General features: G+C 50.0%; 2 long non-coding RNA genes across 2 annotated transcripts in view; one reads left to right on the top strand and one right to left on the bottom strand.

Moving 5' to 3' along the window:
- The window catches only part of LOC141424627 (uncharacterized), a 74050-nt gene that overhangs the window by 14712 nt on the left and 38753 nt on the right, over positions 1–20585 (top strand). The gene's annotated exons all lie outside the window — the stretch shown is intronic.
- On the bottom strand, positions 1729–14107 carry LOC141424626 (uncharacterized). The gene is made up of 3 exons (XR_012449499.1): positions 14011–14107; positions 13308–13454; positions 1729–1833 (listed from the first exon to the last, which is right to left on the bottom strand). It is a non-coding gene; the product is annotated as an uncharacterized lncRNA (long non-coding RNA).

The following is a 20585-nucleotide window of genomic DNA, read 5'->3' on the forward strand; positions in this document are numbered from 1 at the left end:
GTTTCACGGTAGCTGGGAAAACAGGCATGTACCACAGCACCCAGCTTATTTGTTGAGATGGGATCTTGCTACTTTTTGCCCAGACTAGCCTCCAACACTGATCCTCCCAACCTCTGCCTCTTGAATAGCTGGGATTACAAGTGTGACCCTGGCCCAAAACCTGCTTCTTAAGGTTGTTGGGAATGTTCCATGGGTTCATACATAAAGTGCTCAACACAGCACTTGGCAGGAGGATGGGCCACTGCAGGTTGGCTGCTGCTGTGTACATGCCCACTTCACGCCAGCCCTGAGTGTGGTCAAGGGTTGTGATGGTGAATGAGACCAGGAACTCTACTATTTGTAGCCTGCTCAGCTGGAGACCTGGGTCTACCCTTGAGAACTGTAATTCCCAACATGCACTTTGGACCAGGCCCTGCTTCCTCTCCATGAAGTGAAAGGTCCCCCTTTCCCTGATAAGGTAATGACACAGGCCACCAGAGACACAAGGATATTGATGTATGGCACTGCTGGGGCACTTTGCGGAACACTGGCTTTGTTTCTTCTTTGTAAAGTTGTTCTACTTCTCAGGGTCTCATTTTCCTTATTTGTAAAACAAGAGGAAGGGTACATAAATTGAGGGGGAAGAAGGGGATAAGAAAAAATAATAGAGGGAATGAATTTGATCAGAGTACATTATATGCATTATGGAAATACCACAATGAAACCCCTTTGTACAACTAATACACACTAATACAAAAAATTGGAATTTAACATCAGGACCACAGCAAAGTATTACTTTTTAAAAAAACATAATAATAAACATGACACAGATATACGAGCAGTTTACACCTGTGTTAACATTGATGAATTAACTCTGAATTCATTTTGGGGTGGTTTAATTTTAAGTAAACTCTTTTATTGTCATTTTGTTTATTTGTGTTTTGTAAATGTTTTATCACTCATCTGCAATCACTAACTCTCACAATAAAGGAATAAAAAGGAACCATGCTCCAGAAAAAATACACATAACGAAATATTACTCAGCTTTCAAAGGAAGGGAATTTTGACGTGACAATGTGGATTGACCTTAAGGACATTGTGCTCAGTGAAACAAGCAAGACACAGAAAGACAGTACAAAGTCACACAGAACATGCACAGGTTCACTTGAGGAGGTTCCTGAGGAGTCAAAGTCACAGAGAATGGAGAATGGGGGGTTGCTGCTGGGACATGGGAAGTTATTGTTTAATGTGCAGAGTTTCAATTTTGCAAGATGGAGAGTGTGGAGTGGGTGGTGATACATGTGCCTTCTGAATACATACTGTGTACTCTTAAAAATGCTTATGCTGATAAGTTTCATTATGTTTATCTCACCACTATAAAATAAGATGGAAACAAAATGAGTAGGAAAACTGTTAAAGTAGATGGCGACTTAGGTATGTACCAACTCTTTCTGCCCCAAACTGAAATTCCCTTTCCCTTCCTTTCTCTTCTTCTTTCTCTATACATCTATCACAGCTGCCTGCTCAGGTGTGCTGCATAACTCCAGGGACTGCTATTCTCCACTGTGGATGGCACTTCCTGGAGGAGAGCTGTGCACAAGCTGTTCAACTACATAGCATAGTCTGCTTATGGACTACCTGATCAGAAGATAACCCCTACTGTCCATTTCCTGAGTTTATGCAAAATAGAAAAAATGTCCAGCATCAAGTAGGAACAGCAAACAAAGCACAACTTACCTGATCTTTGGTGCTTGTTCTACTGCTGGTGTCTTCTGTTTGAGGTTTATCAATCACTTGACATTCCTGGCTATGTAGTTCTTAATTCTTTATTAAACCCACACAGTGGGCTAGGCCCTGGAAACAGGCAAAGAGATGATGAGACAACGTCGGAGTACTAAGTCCCATGTAGATAGGCAGGGCGGTGTGGGCAGGGTGGTGTGAGGAGCATCTCTAGGGAAGTAACAATTGAGTTGTCACCCAATGACTAGAAGGGGCCATCCCAGTGGATATCAGAGCAGAGTTCTCCCAGGTCCCCTGACTCAGACCTGGAAGAAAGGATGGAGCCCCTTCCTGTTCTTGGCCTTCCTTGCCTGTTCTTTTTTTTTTGAGGTACTGGGGTTTGAACTCAGGGCTTACACCTTGAGCCACTCCACCAGCCCTTTTTTGTGAAAGGTTTTTTTGAGATAGAGTCTCACGAACTATTTGCCTGGGCTGGCTTTGAATAGTGATCCTCCTGATATCTGCCTCCTGAGTAGCTAGGATTACAGGCACTCCTTGCCTTTCTCTGCACAATTTCTCTAGGCCTGCACCTGAGGAACACCTCAGTGGCCCTCCTTTGGAGGACAGAGGGAGCTTGGCAAGTGAAAGCCCTTGAATCTGCACATAGATGGAAGCAGCCCCCCTGGCCCTCAACAGACCCTAGCAGAGAGAAAGGCATTTGAGCAGGTGTTTTGGGTGGGTCTCCCCATTAAGCCAGCCGTCGCAAGGATATTTGAGGGTCACCCGGAAGGGAGAAAGCCTGTTTACTGGAAGGCTGCCTGGGCTGGGATGTTAGAAAAACTGAGATCACTAGGCTAGGTCAGACTGGCAAAGCAGAGAAGCATAGGTTCCACTGTCACCAGGCACCTGAGGTGGGAGCACAGCTGCTGGAGCCCAACGGCTGTGGATTCAAAGCCCGTGGATTCAAAGCCCGTCTCAGACTCTTCCTGGCTTGTGGGTGGGGTTGAGGTGTTCGACCTCTCTGCACTTTGTTCTCCATTCAAACTGAGGGATGAGAGTAATGGCCTCTGCCCCAAGGTGCTGTGAGGAGTCAGCACAAGCAAGTGCTGGCTAGGTCAAGAGCACCCACAGGACAGACAGAGCTTTCTTCCCTCATTGGGACTTCTTTCCAGCTCCACAAGGGCAACCTTAGTTTAGTCGCAGAAGCTTGACCTGAAAGGGACAGAGTGATATGCAGGATAAGAGCTGTGTCTAAGTGTAATTTTTTAGTATGTGGGAGGGGACACTGGTAACATGGGATGCATTCACAGCTGTGAGCTAACAGGTTCAGCTTGCATGTATCGGTAACTATGTTTGCATTTTCTGCTGAGAAAGAGTTCCTTACTGCAGTCTATCTGTAAAACCTTTCATCCATCCATCCATCCATCCATCCATCTACCCACCCATCCATCCATCCATCCATCCATCCATCCATCCATCCATCCATCTACCCACCCATCCATCCATCCATCCATCCACTCATCCACCCAACCATCCATCCATCCACCCATCCATCCATCCATCCATCCATCTATCCAACCATCCATCCATATAACAAAAATTCTCTATGACCTATTTTTGCTGGGTATTGTGCCGGTTTTGCAAAGGTGAGTACCTCAGCCTGGGTTCCCTAGAAACAGAGCCCACTGCAAAGTTTGTACACTCAGACTTTAGCCCATGGAAGTAGTGTGTGTGGAAGGGCAGTGAGGAAGAAAAGAAGGGGGCAAGCCCTCTGTCATGCTGCCTGATGTGAGGGCTTCTGATGAGGTCTGTCCCAATGCCACACACTATCCAGCTTGCCATGGCTTCTGAGAGGAGTTAAGTTTTGAGCTAAGGTAGGTGCTGGTGGGTTATGCCTGTAATCCTAGCTACTCACGAGGAGAATGGTAGTTCAAAGACAGCCCAGGCAAATAGTTCATGAGACCTTATCTCGAGAAAGCACATCATAAACAAAGGGCTGGTGGAGTGGCTCAAGCAATAAGAGCACATGAGGCCTTGAGTTCAAACCCCAGCACTGCAAAAAAAAAAAAAAGTTTTCAGCTAAGCCTCTCTCAGTCCAGCATTGTCCTCTGTGGGAATTTCTTTTGCTTCATCTTTTAAAAGAAATATATATTTTTAAATTGTGGCTAAAATATAGCCTAAGATTTATCATTTTAACCATTTCCAGGTATAGAGTTCAGTGTAGTTAAGTACACTCATATGTTTGCTGTGCCATCTCCAGAACTGTCACATAAATAAACTGAAACTGTCCACATTAAATAACTTCTGTCCTTTCCTCCCCCACCCCTGGTAGCCCCCATTCTGAGTTCTGCCTCTATGGATGTTACTCCTGCAGGTTCTTAACATAAAGGGACTCACACAGGATTTGTCTTTTTGTGACTGACTTAGTTCACTTAGTCCTCTAACTTCATTCATGTCGTGCCATGTGTCAGGATTTCCTTCCTTGAGAAGGCCAAATCATACTTCATTGGATATATTTGACCCACAGGTTGCCCAGTAACTGCCCATCCACCTCCTGGCTCTGGTGAATAACACTGCTAGGAACATGAGTGCCCTCATTCTCTGAGGCCCTGACTTCAATTCTTTTGTGTATACATACAGAAGTGGGTTTGCTGATCAGCTGGTAATTGCACATTTAATTTTTTTTGAGAAACTGCCACTGTGTTCCACAGTGAAGCTTTTTTTTTAAGTGGAGGCTGTGTGTGAATGTCAGAGGTCCCCTCCCTGCCCCCCAGGAAGGGCCTGCCACACACACCTAGTTTCCTTCCTGTCCCAGTGTACTCATTATTGTTCCCATGATGATTGTGAGGTGGTGCCATTATTGTGGATGAGGAGACTGAGCCTCAGAGTCTACACGAACAGCTGACGGGCTCACCTTCCTAGCCTCTGCTCACCCTCCTGGCTACAGCTTCTCACTCCCCCCTGGGAGCCACTTCTTCCTCACTCCTAGGCCACACTGTCCAGAGAGGGTCAACATTGGCCCTTGGCTCCAGGGGCAAACCAGACATCCCTTTCCCCTGGACATGGCAAATGGTTCAATGGGAGTTCCATGACCCAAAGCTGGAGCCTATGAGCAATTTGTGGACATGAGCCCTCAGCTTTGGGTGGCCACTTCTGCCACCCCTTAGGATAAGCATAAATGATTTTCATAGTCAATTTGGAAACATGAAGCCATAGGTGAAAAGAGAGACTCCAGGCAATGTCATGGAAGCACCTGGATCTAACTGTGCCTGAAGCTATTAGATCGGCTCCTGGACTTTTCTATTATAAGAGCCAGCAAATCTCATTCTTAGTTTGAACAATGGACTTACAGTTCTCTCTCTTATACCTGAAGTGAATCCTGACTAATTCAGAGATTAAGAAACTTGCCCAAGATCAGCCAGGAAATGGTAGTGCCCAAAACTCAAACCCCAAACTGAGTCTTGACTTAGATCTGGATCTAGCTCAGGATAAATATCTTTTGGAACAAACTCTCTGTCAGGACTCTGGGATCAGCATTCTGGGGCAGGAGCTAGATCCTAGCTAAAGCATTCAGCAACCAACTGAACCTGTCCAGGAGCTGACAAATTAGAGGCTGAATGCCAAATTCAACCCATTTCCTATTAAGAATTCTTTTTTAAATGGTTGGGAAAAAATCAAAAGAATATCTTGAGGCATGTGAAAAGTACATGAAATTCAAATTTTGGTGTCCATAAATAATTGCTTTACTGAAAGGCAGCCATGTTTCTTCACTTGCTTGTTGTCTATTGCTGCTCTTCACACAGCAATGGTAGCTACCAAAGACACTGCCTAAAATATTTACTATTTGGCCTATTTAGAAAATGTTTGCCAGCTGCTGCCATAGGCCTTAGCTTTCCATGGCTCTCTTCTTGAAATGCTCATCCTGTCTTTTCCTTCTTCCCTTCTGCCAGTCTTGGTCCTTAAAAAAGCAGGACCTCTTCAATCAGCATGGCCTGCTCAGTGATCAGAAGGTGTTGGGAAGCAACCTGACTCAGAAGTTAAGCACAGACACGGCGGCTCTGTATCCTGTCTCCACTTTACTTCATGTGTGACCTTGGGCTAGTTGCTTCACCTCTCTGACCTCAGTTGCTTCCTGCAAAATAAGAATAATAATAGTACCTGTCTCAGGGTGTCCTTGTGAAAAGCAAATTAGTCATTAGATGGAAAGTGCTTCAAAGTGTGAGTAGCACAGTAAATGCTGGATGGAGTCCTAATTGTTGCTGTTCTCCTTGGCTTAATCTCTGTGGAGGATCCTGGGATATGCCTACAATTGAATGTGGCCCATGTCTGGCCCAGGGCCCCCCAGCAAGGTCAAGGCTACATGGAGAGCAGAGACCTGGCCTCCAGACTCAGCCTTTGCTTGGCTGGGCTCCATGACATCCCCAGCAGAAGGGAGCTAGGGGCTGAGCTAGGATTATAGAGAGGGCTTGGCTCGCCAGCAAATGGTGTGTGCATGTGTGTGTGTGTGTGTGTGTGTGTGTGTGTGTGTGTACACAGCTGCATGAAACACTCTTTTGGTGGGAAAGAAAGGGCAAGTGGACCAACCCAGGATGGCTAAAAGCCCCAGAAACAGTGGTAGTTTGCATGGTGCCTTGGCCCCTATTTGTGATTGCAGGAGCCAGCCAAGCCTCTAACTGCTCCTTGCTCTATCCGCCCATGGCCTAACATCCTTGGGGTTCTGCTGGTTGACCACAGTGCAGGACAGGCAGTCCAAAGGAGCCAGAGACACAAACTGGCACAGCAGCCTGGGAGTGGAGGGAGAGGCAGAAGAGGGATGCACCATGGGTAAGGGGTAGAAGGACTTTCCAGGCCATCCCCTCTTCTCCCAGTTCACCTCAGGACCAAGAGTGGGTTGAAAGGAAAGGGGAAGAACGGAAGGATCTGGTCGCCCTTAAGTTCTAGAGGTCCTGGGGAAGACCCCAGTCTTCAGATTGGTCTAGCTGATCTGTCCACCTGGCCCAGTCCCCTCCCCAGCTTCTGGCTGTACACGCTGCAACTCCCCACGGAAAGAAGGGTCCCCTCTCACCAGATGTCAGGGAGGAGCAGAAGGGCCTGCCCAGCCAGTGTAGCACCTGTTCCAACAGTGTCGCAGTGTTACAGTATTGCATGTTGGCAAGACGGCAGAGGGGTCTGAAGACCCCAGCCTTGGGTTTTGAGTGTGTACATGGATGACATATGTACTCACGTGCACAGTGAGGGGGATACACATATTCAGACACACACTCCTGGACAGATGCCTTCACACTCCCTATGCCCTTAGCCCCACTCACTTCCTTTCATGCACACATCCCATGACACCACTGACCTAGCCACGTGGGAGGCTGTTGCTCCACTCCCAAACTTGTCTGCAGGCTGGAGCAGACTGACGTTAGCCTTGGGAGTGACTCTGAGGCCAAGGTCTGGGAACATCACAAAGAGGCCTCCAGAAGAGCAGCAGGTTCTTCCACACTGTACAGGCCAATGGCTCCCATACTTGAAGGCACATTTTAGGAGCAATGTTTAAAATCCCCATAGCCAGTTCCCAGCCCTGGAGCGTCAAGATCTGGGTGGTGGCAGTGAGCAGGTAGGAGGGCTGGGAGTTAACGGGCTTTCAGGGGCTGGACAGATTTAGTGACCCCCATCTAGCCAATCTCCTAACTGTACAAATGCAGGAATCAAGGCTGAGAACAGGAGTGGGACCTACCCAAGGTCACACAGCTATTGCGTGGGAGAACCAGGACTAGAACCCAGGTATCGTCATTCTCTGTTCTCAGGCTTCAGGATCTCTTCAGAAAACCCCATGTCCTTTGCTGCCCACCCCCTCCCCACACAGCTCTGACTCACCCCTGACTGCTTCCTGGCAAGGGGTGGCTGGCTCTCAATCCTGCAGGTCCAAGAGACCTGGGCCAGCCTACTACCGGTGAACTGTGGAGCAGATGACCAGGGAGATGGTCCCCATGCCCTCCCCACGTGGAGGCCCCTGGTCTGGAGGCCTGCCTTAAGGAAGACAGGGCTGCACTTTCCAGAATCACAGATGTTCACCACCACATGATGCCCCCCTACTCCTGGGGGAAGCCAGAAAGGGGGTCCACACACTGCCCACTGCCCAAACATCTGGAGTGTGCACAGCACCAAGATGCACCAGGCAGATGTTTTCAAAGCTTGGTACTGGGTGTCTGTAGAGAACAGACATCTGGGTACAGTGTTGGTTTCATGGTGGAGGAGAAAGGGTGGATTTTGTTCACCAACTCAAGGTAGTGCTAGCACAAAGCTGAGGGTGGGTGTGGCACCCACCTGGCTGGCCTGAGTTGGTGCAATTCAGATCCCAAGAGCAAGTAGCAGTCACAGTAATAGCTGTATTTGTTGAGCACTTACTCTAGGCCAGGGGCTGTTCTGCATTTTGCACACATCCTCTCACTCAACCCTGGTGACAGTCGTGTGGTGCAGATGTTATTATTGACCCATTCTATAAGTGACTAAGGCACAGAGAGGTCATGTTGGTCCAGAATCACCCAATGAGTTGGTGGCAGTACCAGGCTTACACAAGTGCCCATAGAAGTCATCTACTGTATAGCCTGCCCTATCCCATGAGCAATCCAAGGGTTCCTGGAGATCAATCCCAGGTACCCTTGCTCCTCCAACAACATTTGCACATGAGGAATTTAAACAGAGAAAATGGGCTTCTAGAAGTGCCTATTTTCTGTGTTGGAACTTGGGGAGAGGGCTGCAATAGGAAGCCAAGCCAAGTCCTCCTCCTGGGCCAGTTTTCCCACAGCTTCCAAGACCAGAGGCTGCTTCCTAAAGGAAAAGCAAGCTCCTTGCCACAGAGGCTGGCTATGGCCAGCAGGGCTATTTATTTTTCTGTTCCTAAGCCTTTAAGTCGTCTGTTTACACAGGGAGGACAAGAAGCTGGGTTCCATGTCCCTGCCCAGATCCTCCCTCCCCCAGCATGGGCCTTGCAGGCAGAACCAAGGACCCCAAGCACCAGTAGTACTAGAGGACAGGGGACCACTCTGGGGCCTGGCATCATAGGGCCAGGGTGCTGACGGGGCCTGGTCCCTGCCTCCCAAAGTCCAGGGGATGTCCTTAGGCTTGTTGGGCTGTGCAAAACAGGATTAACCATGCTTGGAACCATGCACAATGTGGCATCTGGCCTTCCTATCTGTGACCTCCTTCCCCCAGAGCTTTCCTTGTAAGCATCCAGGATCTGCCTCTCCCTTTTCCTTTTCCCAACTCAAGAGCAGCTGGGGATCAGCCTGGCCTCTCCTCTCCCCATCAGGAAAGTTTATGTCGCCTCATCAGAGGCCATCTAAAGGTGGTTGGAGCCAGGAAAAGGAGTGGGGGAGCCTCCTGGGTTCTGAGCACCCTGGAGAGGTAGGCTTGCTTGGCTTATGCATTCCCCAAAAGAGGGCTCCAGGTGGAAAGGGCAGCATGAACAAAGGCCCAGATCCTGGAAGAGCCACAGACAATGGGGCCCAGACTCTGTCCTCCAAAGCACATTGGGCAGTAGGAGGCTCACCTCTTCTGGAAGGAAAGAGCCAGAATCCCCTGGGGACTCTGCCCTAGGGACTGTGGTTGGGCTTTCAGGAATACCAGCTATCCCTTCAAGTGATGAAGTCACTAGTCTGACCCAGTCTGGGTGCTCAGGAAGGCCAAGACCTGTGGAATATTCCTGCTCCACAAGGGCGGGCCTGTGGCAGAGAGTACAGTCCTACCCAGGATTGCTGGTCAATGCCCACCTTTGTGGGGCCCCTGAAATGCCCAGGAGCAGGGAGGGAGCTGAAAGAAGGTGGGCCAATAGCAGCCCTGAACGCCACTTCCTATCAGCACCTGGGGACTCCAGGTGTTTGGCTTTCAAGGCTCAGAGCGAGTTTTGATCCACTGGGTGAGCTCAGACAAGTCACATACTTTCCCTGTGCCTCAGTTTCTTTTTGGAATAACTGCAAGAAAAATTCATGTTTTTCTCTCCCCACTTTGAAGGGAAGGAGAGAGGATGAGCCATCTTGTCAACTTTTTGTTATAGTGCAAATGACTGAGTGTTGCAAATGCTGCTGGACAGACATGGAGCTAAAGGCCCTGATCTGCCTTGAAGACCAAATATACCCATGCACACACTCACTATTACGTCAATGCATGTGTCATACAGGTGTGCACACACAGGCATGCATGCATCGCACATCAGCAGGAACACACACGTACACAGGCCAGTCTGCTTCCTCTTTCGCTCCTTTAATGTTGTCAGTTGAGTTAGACTTTCTGATAACTTGAGATCAAAGAAGAGGTCCCAGGTTCTGCTTTCTCCATGCTAAGTCATGGAGTCAGCCACACCCGCCATACCCATGCTGAGGCAGTGGTACAGTTAGTTACCTTAGCCACAGAGGTAGTTGTAGCAATTATGGAGGGAATAACAGTTGTGGTCTTGTGACTCCAGTAATCCACTCATTTTTAAAGTCCTAATTTCACTTTTAAAAGACATTACCAATATCTCCTCCCAGCCTACCCCTCCTAACCAAAGAAGCCCTTGGTAACTTTAGAGCTAAGGTCAAGGAGCCACGGAGTGGTGAGTTCACTTGCTCACAGCTGGTTTTAGGGAGGGAACAAGCTGTTGGATGGCTGTCCCTGAGTCACCTTCTCCCTCACACAGATGAGAAGTACTTGGAGTTCAGCTCATTAAGTCTGTCCTGTGTCTGACATCAACCTGGGGACAAACAAGGGGCTGAGACTGAGAGGAGGAAGTGATTAGAAACAGAGGGGTCTCCAGAGTGGGCAAGTGGGCCCTGCCTGGAGTGACTGTGCACTTGATAGCTCCTAGGGACAGCACAGCAGAGCAGCTGTGGCCTGAGAGCTGGCCTTGCCCCTAACCTGGACCTTGGGCAGGCTGGCACGCTCTGGGCTTCCTCTCTGGCAGCCAGCCCCTGCCATGGAGGCCTCTTGGCAGGACAGTGATGACCACGCCTTCATAGAGTGAGAGGGCCCAGCCACAGGCCATCCAACTGCCCCTCCAGTGCCCCTGCAATCAGCCCACAGCTGCCTGTGGTCCCCACACCTGTCCCTTGGCATGCCTGGGGGTGGGGGCCTGACCAGAGCCCTCTCTCTTCCTCAACCCCCTGTAAAACAGATAGACATTGCCTGAAGCACCATTTATGCTCTTCCCATCCCCCTCCCACGGTGCCTCTCAATTTAGGATGGACTTTGGGAACAGAGGGACTGTCCCTGATGTGGACGAGGGTCCAATGTTCTGTCAGGACCATCACTTTCATTGCTGTCAAAGATCTGCAGTGACAGCACGACACCAGTAAAGCTGCTCTGGTGGGCCTGGAATGAGCATGAGAGGGAGCTGGGTGATAAGACGGGAGTTGGCAAATCTGCCTTTATAATCTTAATGATGAGCCAGCAACAATTCTAGCTGATGTCAGTTGCCAGACACACTTCTTACTACTTCTCATACATTGGTAGCTAATTCTCAAACACTATGATATTATCATAGTTATATGATATTATCATGTTATCCCCCTTTTATGGATAAGGAAAACAAGACCCAGAGAGGTTAAGGTCCTTGCCCAAGGCCACACAGCCAGGGGCTCATCAGGGTTCTGATGTCAATAGCTGGCTCTGTAGCCCTGCTCTGAAGTACTTCTGCAAACTGCTCTGCATGCTGAGGTGGTTCTACAATCTTCCTGGATGGTACAAAACCCCATGCCAGCCTAGGTTGACATCCAAACTGTTTTGTAAAGAATTTTGTGAAGTCCCTTGTTGACCACCCTGCCATGTCCCACTCCTTGCCCCTCCCACAGCTTCTCCCAGTCCTGCCACCTCCACTCTGTTGGAGTTTTGGCAACCACAGCCAGTGCAGCTCTGTAGGGCCACAATTATACCCTCCCTGTGGAGAGCCACCAGCCTTGGCCTCTCCCGTTCCTCATCCTCCCCAAACAGCTGAGCCTGTGCAATGTGAGAGGGAGGGCACTTGCCAGAGGTTTCTGGACAGCAACCAGAGGTTAGTCTGGGCAGGTTTCAGTGGGCTGGCCCTGACTGCTGCTCTGAACAGCGCCTGTCCAGACATCCTCAGCAGTGCTACAGGGGCCTGATTGGTGAGTGGGAACTGCGGGGGCTGGAACTGTTTTGCCACCGAAGAAGGCCACAGGAGAGCTGGACACGCCAACATGCCACCCAACATGGAGTGTCAAGGGAAAGTGGAGCGGGACCCCAGACTCTCTAGCCTCTCCCTGAACTTCCTAACCTGCCAACCTCCGTTACCTCCCAGTCCCCACCTCCCACCCAGCCAGCACCCAAAGCAACACCCAGCCCCGCCTGATTGCATAGCTCACCTGGCTCACCTCAACCCCCCTGGCCCACCCTGAACACCTCTGGCCTAGGTCCACTCACCTATCGCCAGGTCTATTCATTTCTAAGGCCCAACCCACCCATCCAGTTGCCTCTGCCACCTCCCCACCTCAGGTTCAGCCCCTAACTTCTCGTCTGCAGCACCAGCCAACTGCCAGCCCTCTTGCCCTGCACTCAGCCTCCATAGCCCCTTTGCCTAAACCAGAGCCACTATTTCCCGATTCAACCCTGTGCAGGTTCCAATAAAGGTAGCTTTGCCTGCTCTTTGAGACCACCCAAGAAACATTTCAGGGGCTTCAGACACAGGCAGAGACACTCTCCATGCAGATCAGGAGGGGAAGAGCAGGTGGGGCTGGGGACCTCAAGAGGATTCTTTGCCCACCTGGGCCGAGTGCTGCCTCTCTGGGCATCCACCAGAGTATCCACCAGGTAGCTTCCCACCTCTCATCCTGTCTACCGCAAGACTCTGGAAATGCAGCATAATTTCAAACACCGGGGGCCAGGCTGAAGATCCCCAGTAGACAGAGTTCAGTAGGCCCTGGACAGATGGACAGCACATTTGTCCCCAAATGTCAGGGGAAGGGTGGCAGAGAGGAGCTATAACATGGCGCTGGATGAGGGGGTTTCTGGATTCCTCTCTGTTCCACCATGCATGGGTGACTGGGCACTGAACTGTGAGTGAGGACTGCTGGGTTTTGATAATCACCATGTGATCTGGGCAAATCACTGGCTTACCTGAGCCTATTGATGAAGGGACCTCTAATGTTGCCCACTAACCTCCAGGCTCTGGCCCCACAGATGTCCCCAGCTAAACACCCTTCTCTGTCCCTGCCCTTCCTGCTCATTCACTGACCAGCCCCTAGGATTTGTTTCCCAGGTTATCTGCTGCAGCTGAACAGGAGGAGAGCAGGCAGGGAGGCCTCTAGACTTCTTCCACTTCAGTGTCTGCTGACTGCTAGTGGCTGCCTGGAGCACTGTTTTGAGAAGGATCCCGTGCTCAGAGAGAAAGTGCCAAGATCAACTAGCAACGTCTGCCTAGCTACCTGAATAGAAAAGGGGGCCTGGGTATGGGAAACTTGGAGGCACTAGTGAAGGTCCATGCTGCCTTGGGGTTGTTTCTCTAGGGCCATCTTCAAGCCTACAGCAGTCCAGGTAAGATGCCTTATCTCAGTTGAGAGGAGGAGAGGTGGGTCTCCTGGATCAGATGTGTTCTGTCTCCAAGGTCAGCAGGATGGTGGTGGGGTACCTACCTGCAGATCTGTCCCAAAAGCTGACTACGCAGATGCAGAGATCCTATGGGGTGTGGCCAGTTATGGGTCCTTTTGTATACTTTTTAAGTCATCCGATTTTTCCATGAAGAAGCATGCTCCATGAGGGCAGAGTCTTGTCTTGGTCTGCTGCTTCCAGTTGAAGGAATTGCCAGCCCAGGAGAACTGGGTGTTACTCTTCATTCACTTTCCCTCCCTCCCTGCCCCATTCACTCACTTCACACTGTCTCCATTGACCCATTCATCCATCCATCCATCCGCCCATCCACCCATCCACTCACCCATCCATCCACCCACCCATCCACTCATCCATCCGTCCATCCATCCATCCGTCCATCCACCCATCCACTCACCCATCCATCCACCCACCCATCCACTCATCCATCCATCCACCCACCCATCCACTCATCCATCTGTCCATCCATTCATCCATTCATCCATCCGTCCATCCATCCACCCATCCGTCCATCCACCCATCCGCTCACCCATCCATCCATCCACCCATCTGTCCATCCACCCATCCACTCATCCATCCATTCATCCACCCATCCGTCCATCCATCCACCCATCCACTCATCCATCTGTCCATCCATCCGTCCACTCATCCTCTCCATGCAGCAAACATTCATGGGGACTATCATGACTCAGGCTAGCCACACCCCCTCTCTGATCTCAGTTTCCTCACCTGCATGTGACTGGTAGGCAGCATGAGAATGAACGGGAGGAAATTGTGAAGGGCAAGTCAGACACTTCCTGGCCATGATAACAGGAGTTCTGCTTCCTTCCCAGAGCCTAGGGAGGAGTAGAGGAGTGAAGCTATGGGGAAACCTGGGCCAGCATCCAGGGGCAGAGGCGGCGCTGGTCCCAGCTCAAGTCCCTGGGTGCAGAAGGTGTGCTGAGCTTTCGGCCTTGTTGGGCACCTCCTGCATTGCTGCACTGGGTATGAGGGAGCTTACTTGAGTCTGTGCATGCTTCCTTGCACATGCCTGAGATGTGTGCTTATACAATGTCCATTAGCAGGGCATGCAGCTCCAGCCTGCAGACGCTTCCTCAACCTGTCCCCCCAGAATCTGTCTCCCCACACTCTGCAGCCCACCTCAATTGTAGGGGGCCTCTTAAGCAAAGAAGCAAGAACTTAAACTACCTGAATGTAAATCCCAACTCTTCCAACTTCTGACCATGTGACCTCGGGCAAGAGAGTTTCCCCACTAGCAAAATGGGGGTACTGGGTTATTCTGGGGAAGAGGAAGCACAGTGCGTGTAAAGCAGGCACTCGGTGCCTGCCTGCTCTTCCTGCCCTCACCATACACTAAACAATGGGGCCACCACGAGGCCAGATGGGGAGGGGGAGGGATGGAGGAAAGGCCCATTTCCCAAAAATACTGACTTTCAACCTTGAACCCAAGCAGCTGGTCAGAGCTGGTGGCCTCATTCTGGAATTGTTTATACAGTTTCCCTTATAAACACAAAGGATGGAAAACAAACCCAAAAATATTTAAAAATAAATGAATAAAGGAGACTAGTTTGTGGGTGGCACAAAGAGGGCTGGGGCAGATGGACAGCCGTCAGCATTCCTTGGAAGTTAAATGCTTTTGGGGGTCAGGACCCAACTCTGTAGCTTTCTCCAGCCGACTCCTCACCACTATCTTGTTATAACACCCAGTTGTTTCCATCTTCCAGGAGTGGTTGAATCACAGTACTGACACCTGGTCGCCATCATGAAGAAAGCCAGGATACCCATGCCAGGAATTGGCCCAGCTCTGCCTACCTCTCTGTGTACCCTTGGGGCAAGTCGCTTTCCCTCTCTGGGCTCAGTTTCTGTGTATCTCTAATGATTCTCTCTTGTTCAGAGTGGTCATTTGAGAAGAATAGAGTCCCATCAAGAGATACTCATTAGCACAGTATTGCGGGGAGGGGGTGCATAGCCCTGCCCCATGGCTGCTGGGAAGGATTCTTGAAAAAATTCTTGAGTTTCCTGTTTTAGCATTATTTGGGCCAGATCTGGATGTGCCCTGAATTATTTGTTGTGATTTATATAAAGGAGAGAGAGTCTTCCTTCCTCGCAAAGGCAGGTGGTGTGTCCTAAGACCGTCTCCCCACTCCCACCCGGCCTCACCAGGAGAATGCCCTGCCTGTCTTCCCGGAGGCAGATGCCAGGGCTTGGGGAGGCCACTGTGTGGTCTCTTGTCTTTCTCTGGTCCAGAGCAGGTCTACTGCACAATCCCAGGGCCCCCAACCTGAAAGTGGTAACCCTCTTTCCTAGCCTGACTGTCCCCTAGCTTGGGTCACCTGTGGCTTTTGTTTTCAAAAGCACATTTAGAATGGGGGGGGTGAACAAGACAGCAGAGGGCGGGTGACTGGGAAACCTGGATTCACTATGAATCCTTCGCAAATCCTACTCTTCACTGCTGAGCCTCAGCATTTTCACTGCCCTTGGCTCTTTCCTATAACTCATGAGCACTGAGCAGTTACCTGGTACCAGGTGCCATGCCAGATACTGTAGGTACATAAGTGAACAAAACTTGATCTAAGCCTCTGAAGACAGCACACTTGGATGTTGGAATGGCCACTCCATTGCACCTGCCTTATCCCTCCCACCCTACACCGACTGCAGACATCACCAATCAATCTCAGCACTCTTAACACTGAGCCTAGCCATCATCTCAGGATCTCTTTGAACCCATCACTTCAGTGTTTCCAAGTAACTACTCTCAGGTGGGGACTAACCCTCAGAGAATCACCTAGAGAATAAAGTAAGATTGTAACTGGGTGAGGAAAGCAAGTCCAAAGTCAAGTCCCAGTGCAGAGTCCACCTTAAGTCATCTAAGCATGCAGAGCTGCAGATGAGGCAGAAGGGGGCCCCCTTCCTCTAACATCCTTGAGAAATAAACCAAAGAGCCAGGAGTAGCGTCAGACACACAGCCTGGCACGCACTACCCGTTCCATAAATGTCTGTCTGTGGGACAAATGAATACAGCTTCTCATTGTTACCTCACCGTGCAGGTACTCGCCAAGGCAGAAGGCCATGTTTCCTTGCTCCTTCTTTCTGGACTAAATCAGCCCAGGCTGAGGGCTCCAGGGAGGTAGAACTCAGACACATAGCTCCTCGGGTGGCAGAGCAAGGCCTCCATCTGGGTTGAGGGAGGACCAGCTGCAGTCAACCCCCTCCCAGGCCTTGTCCACGCCACTTCCTTCCTTCTTTGGCCTAAGTCTCTTGGGGTCAAGTTGGCCTTAGCAAGTAGGTGTGGCTGCTTGGCGCCTTCTCCCTTCCACTCACCAGCTAGATCACTGGGGCGGGTTGGGGGGGGAGGGGCGGGTGGGGTCTGGCTGACAGTGGGAACCTCTGGGGCATCTGGGACCTGAGACTGCTCCCAGAATGTGACAACACCTATGCATTAATGGAAGAGAAGGAGGCTGGGGAGGCGGCTGCTGGCCAGCCCCCCCTGTCTGAGCTTCACTGGCCTGCTCTGTTCCAAAGCAGACAGGTAAAGATCAAGGAGGTGTCTCCCTTGAGGGGAAACAGAGTCTGAGCTTGGCTGAGCCTTTGCTCACTGGGTTTATGACCTGAAATCTCACATGGGAGTCTGGCTGAGCAGATATTTCAACACCTCCCATCCTGTAGCTGATATGAACCACATAAGGCCCAGCCAGAAAAGCCATGCAACATGGTCACTGCTGTTCTACCTTTGGGAATGCAGGCCCAGAGAGGTTGAAACACCTCATCCTGGTCACACAGCCTTTCCAGACTGGCTGCACATCCATCATTTCTCCAGAGAAACCTGGAGATGTCTGGTGTCTGAAGTCCACAAGAGGCTGCCCACAGGAGAAGCAGAGCATTCTGGGCAAGCATCCAGGTCCTAAAGTCAAACCAACTCTCTCCCATCACCTTCAAGATGTGACCTTGGCTACATGACTTCATAATCCCGAGTCTCACTTCTCTCCGTGAAAACAGGGGAAAATACTACCCACTTCATGAGGGCATAGAGAATTATACACATAATGTATAATTCTGATGAACAATTTGCCACCTCTGCCCTTGAACTTAAAGCCTGCACAAAGGTGAACAAATAAGAAAATACAAGGCACTTCACACACTGCTCTAGAGATTCTGAGGAAGAAGAAGCTAACTGTGGAGTGGGATTAGAAATCAAGGTATTGGAGGATGAGTAGGAGTTTGCAAGGTAGACCTTTGCAGTGGGCTGGAAGGTCATATGGGAAAGAGATGTGGAGCTGGGAGATGACAGGGGATGTCTGTACAGTAGGGATGTTTGCTGCAGTGGACACATGGATTTCATCATGGAAACAAGGCTGCAGGGGTGTGGGGCCAGTTGGGGACTGTGGGGGGAATAATCCCGCAGGTGTGTGGAAGGGAGGCCTCTGACCTGAGCTGCTCTTGCTGGGGCTAAGACTCAGGCTGCAGAGATGCCAGAATCGTTGAGGCACAGCAAAAAGGGGAGTGGGGCAGAGGAAAGGCCTAAAACTAGCATTGATCTGGGAGTGAAACCAGAAGCAGAAACCCAGTGTCTCAGGCACTGGATGCAAAACCCTTGGTCCAGATCTTGCCAAAGAGGATGGAGCAGGCTTGGACGAAAGACTGTTCAGAGGTTTATTGAGCTGCACAGGCCAGCAGCACGGGAAGCAGAAGTCAGAGGACACCAAATCACAAGTCCCAAGTTAGGGCTTCTGTTTGCAAAGCCTAGGCTCCTAATGGGTCATTGTGCTGACTGTCCTGTGGGGTGCGGGTGGGGGAAGTGGAGAAAGAGGTTTAGAGAGGACCCCCCCCCCCGTTAGGTGGTATTTCTGGGACTCCAGGCCATGAAGAACAAAACCCACTCACACACAGGCTTCTGAGAGTCCCTGAAGACCTCTGCTGGAGAGACCCAGAGAGGCGGGAAGAGTGGGCATTAGGAACTGTGGCCCCAGACCTGCAGCCAAGGTCCCCTGGGCATGAATGAAGTAGCCACCTTCATTGGCCCTTGGGAGTTTGATGATGAAGCCACTCCTTGATCCTTGTGGCCCAAGACAGAAGAGTCCCTCAAAACATAAGCCATCTGTGCTTTTTTTTCCCTCTCCTCTAGGGGAACCCAAGGCCAACTGTGGAAATGACAACTGTCCTTTGATGCCTGTTTTAGTCCATTCTGGCTGCTGTAACAAAATATGACAGACTGGGCAATTTATCAGCCGCAGACATTTTCTGCTCACTGTTCTGGAGGCTGGGATGTCCAAGCTCACAGCAACAGCAGATTTGAGTGCTCTGTGTCCCTAGACGTATAGTAGGAGTCAGCAGAAATCCATGCTGCAGGGCTGGTATTAAGATGAGCAACAGGCAGAGAGAGGACTTGAAACATGCACAGCAGGGAGGGGTTGGAACTGATCACAGAAGAGGAATAGTGGCACACTGGCAGGGAGACAACTAATGACCAGATGGAAAAGTGGGCAGATGTTCTCAATGGGCAATTGCCAAAAGAAAAACACAATGACAGGGACATCCATAGAGTCGTACTCAGGCTTGCTCTGGATCAGGGAATATGAAGCACAACAATTTCTATCCTCATTATGGTCAAAGAAAAGCAGATAAGGATGTGGGGCTGAGGAGCTGTGCAGACCCGAGTGGAAGTGTACATGGGTACAGCCGCTTTCTATACAAGCTCAGTTGTGATCTACCGAACCAGGAAATGTGCAGAGTCTGTGGCTTCTAGGAACCCACTCTAGGCATCTATCTTTAAGGTCACTCGCACCTGTGCGGGCTTTCACTGTAGTACTGAAGGTAAAGTAAAAACAGAAAGCAAAGTAATCATCCCCAGGAGCAAACAGCCAGCTAAAATATGCTTTATTACAAATGAGCACAGTGTGCCTAGTGAAAAGAGAATCCCTGTGGACTTACACGGATAGACCTCAAAATCGCTGTTGAGTGGGAGAAAAAATACAGTATGAGCCTGAGTCAAAATTCCTTTGTGTTGTAAATACCCAAACATTCGACCTACGATAGCCTAAAGGAAGAGGAACTTATTTTTCTCAAATTACAAGAAGTCCATATTTTGGAGTTGGAAAATTTGCTCAATAGTACATCTCAGTAATTCTCTTTTGATGTGGGTGCTGCAGCTCCAGATAGCACATTTATATTCAATGCAGAAAGAAGGGGAAAGGTTTTTCTTTTCACAAACTTTGGCTTTTCTTTGGTAAAGGGCATCCTTCCCAGTAGAATTTACCTTACATCTCATTAGCAAGAACTGGGTCATCTGCTAACTTTTAGACTACTCTGTTAAAGGAGGGAGATTATTAAAAGTGATTTAGGCAATCAAGATTCAAACACGACTCATTCTCTAGGGTGTGTTGCTTGTTGGGGGCAGAGCGGGGTGGGGGAGCTTCTCTGCCTGATACTAAGATTTCTGGCTACTCCTTGAACATCAGTTTCAGTTGGCAGGGAAGAAAGGGGTGCTTCTGACCGATGGGGTTGAGTGGCAGAAAATTTCGATGTCTGCCGCAGATGCATTTTTTTATTGCAAAGAAACACACCTGTGTGTACATTCTATGTTTTGGTACCAAACACAAAGGTTACTGAGGAGAGGAAGTTGAGACAGAGGAGAAGGGAAGGGAGTGAGGAACGGTCTTGGGTGAGGTATTTACTTGCAACTCTTTAGTTTTTATTATGGAGAGTGTGTGTGTTTGGGTATCGCTTGAGCAATGATATGTCAATTTTAAAAGGTCCTGTCAGTAACTAGCTTTGGCACCTAAATTTGGCCGATTCCAAAGGGGCCCAACACTGCAGAAGCAAACACTTGGAAGTGCAGAGAGGGACCTGCCATAGGGACTCTAGGCCAGAGGCAGAAGTTAGGAACTGATGGCTGAGAGCTGGTGGGTATTTCCTGGCAAGGCTTCAGGTCTCCCTCTGGAGCCGCCCCTTCTTCTTCAAACAGACACTGTAGCCCCAGATTAAACTACTTGTCAAACTTAAAAATCGCTCATGAGGAACTCTGGGAAGCAGAGAGAAGCTGGCATCGATGGGATGCTGCCTCCCAGGCCCAGCTAGGCAGCCATAGAGCTGGGGCACCGGCCACCACTGCAACCACCAGAAGGAACATGGCTGACCCTGGCCAGGTGGGGTGCAGGGATATCTCTGCTCATCATACAATCCACTACATGCTTTCTGTTGCCCCACTTTACAGATCAAGAAATGGAGGGGTAGGAAGGAAATTGCCAGGTTCACACAGCACAGAGGGTCTCTGAAGGGCCCCCAAGAAAGCTGGAGCAGCAAGAGAG

This window comes from Castor canadensis, chromosome 7 (assembly GCF_047511655.1).
Source record: "Castor canadensis chromosome 7, mCasCan1.hap1v2, whole genome shotgun sequence".
NCBI lineage: Eukaryota > Metazoa > Chordata > Mammalia > Rodentia > Castoridae > Castor > Castor canadensis.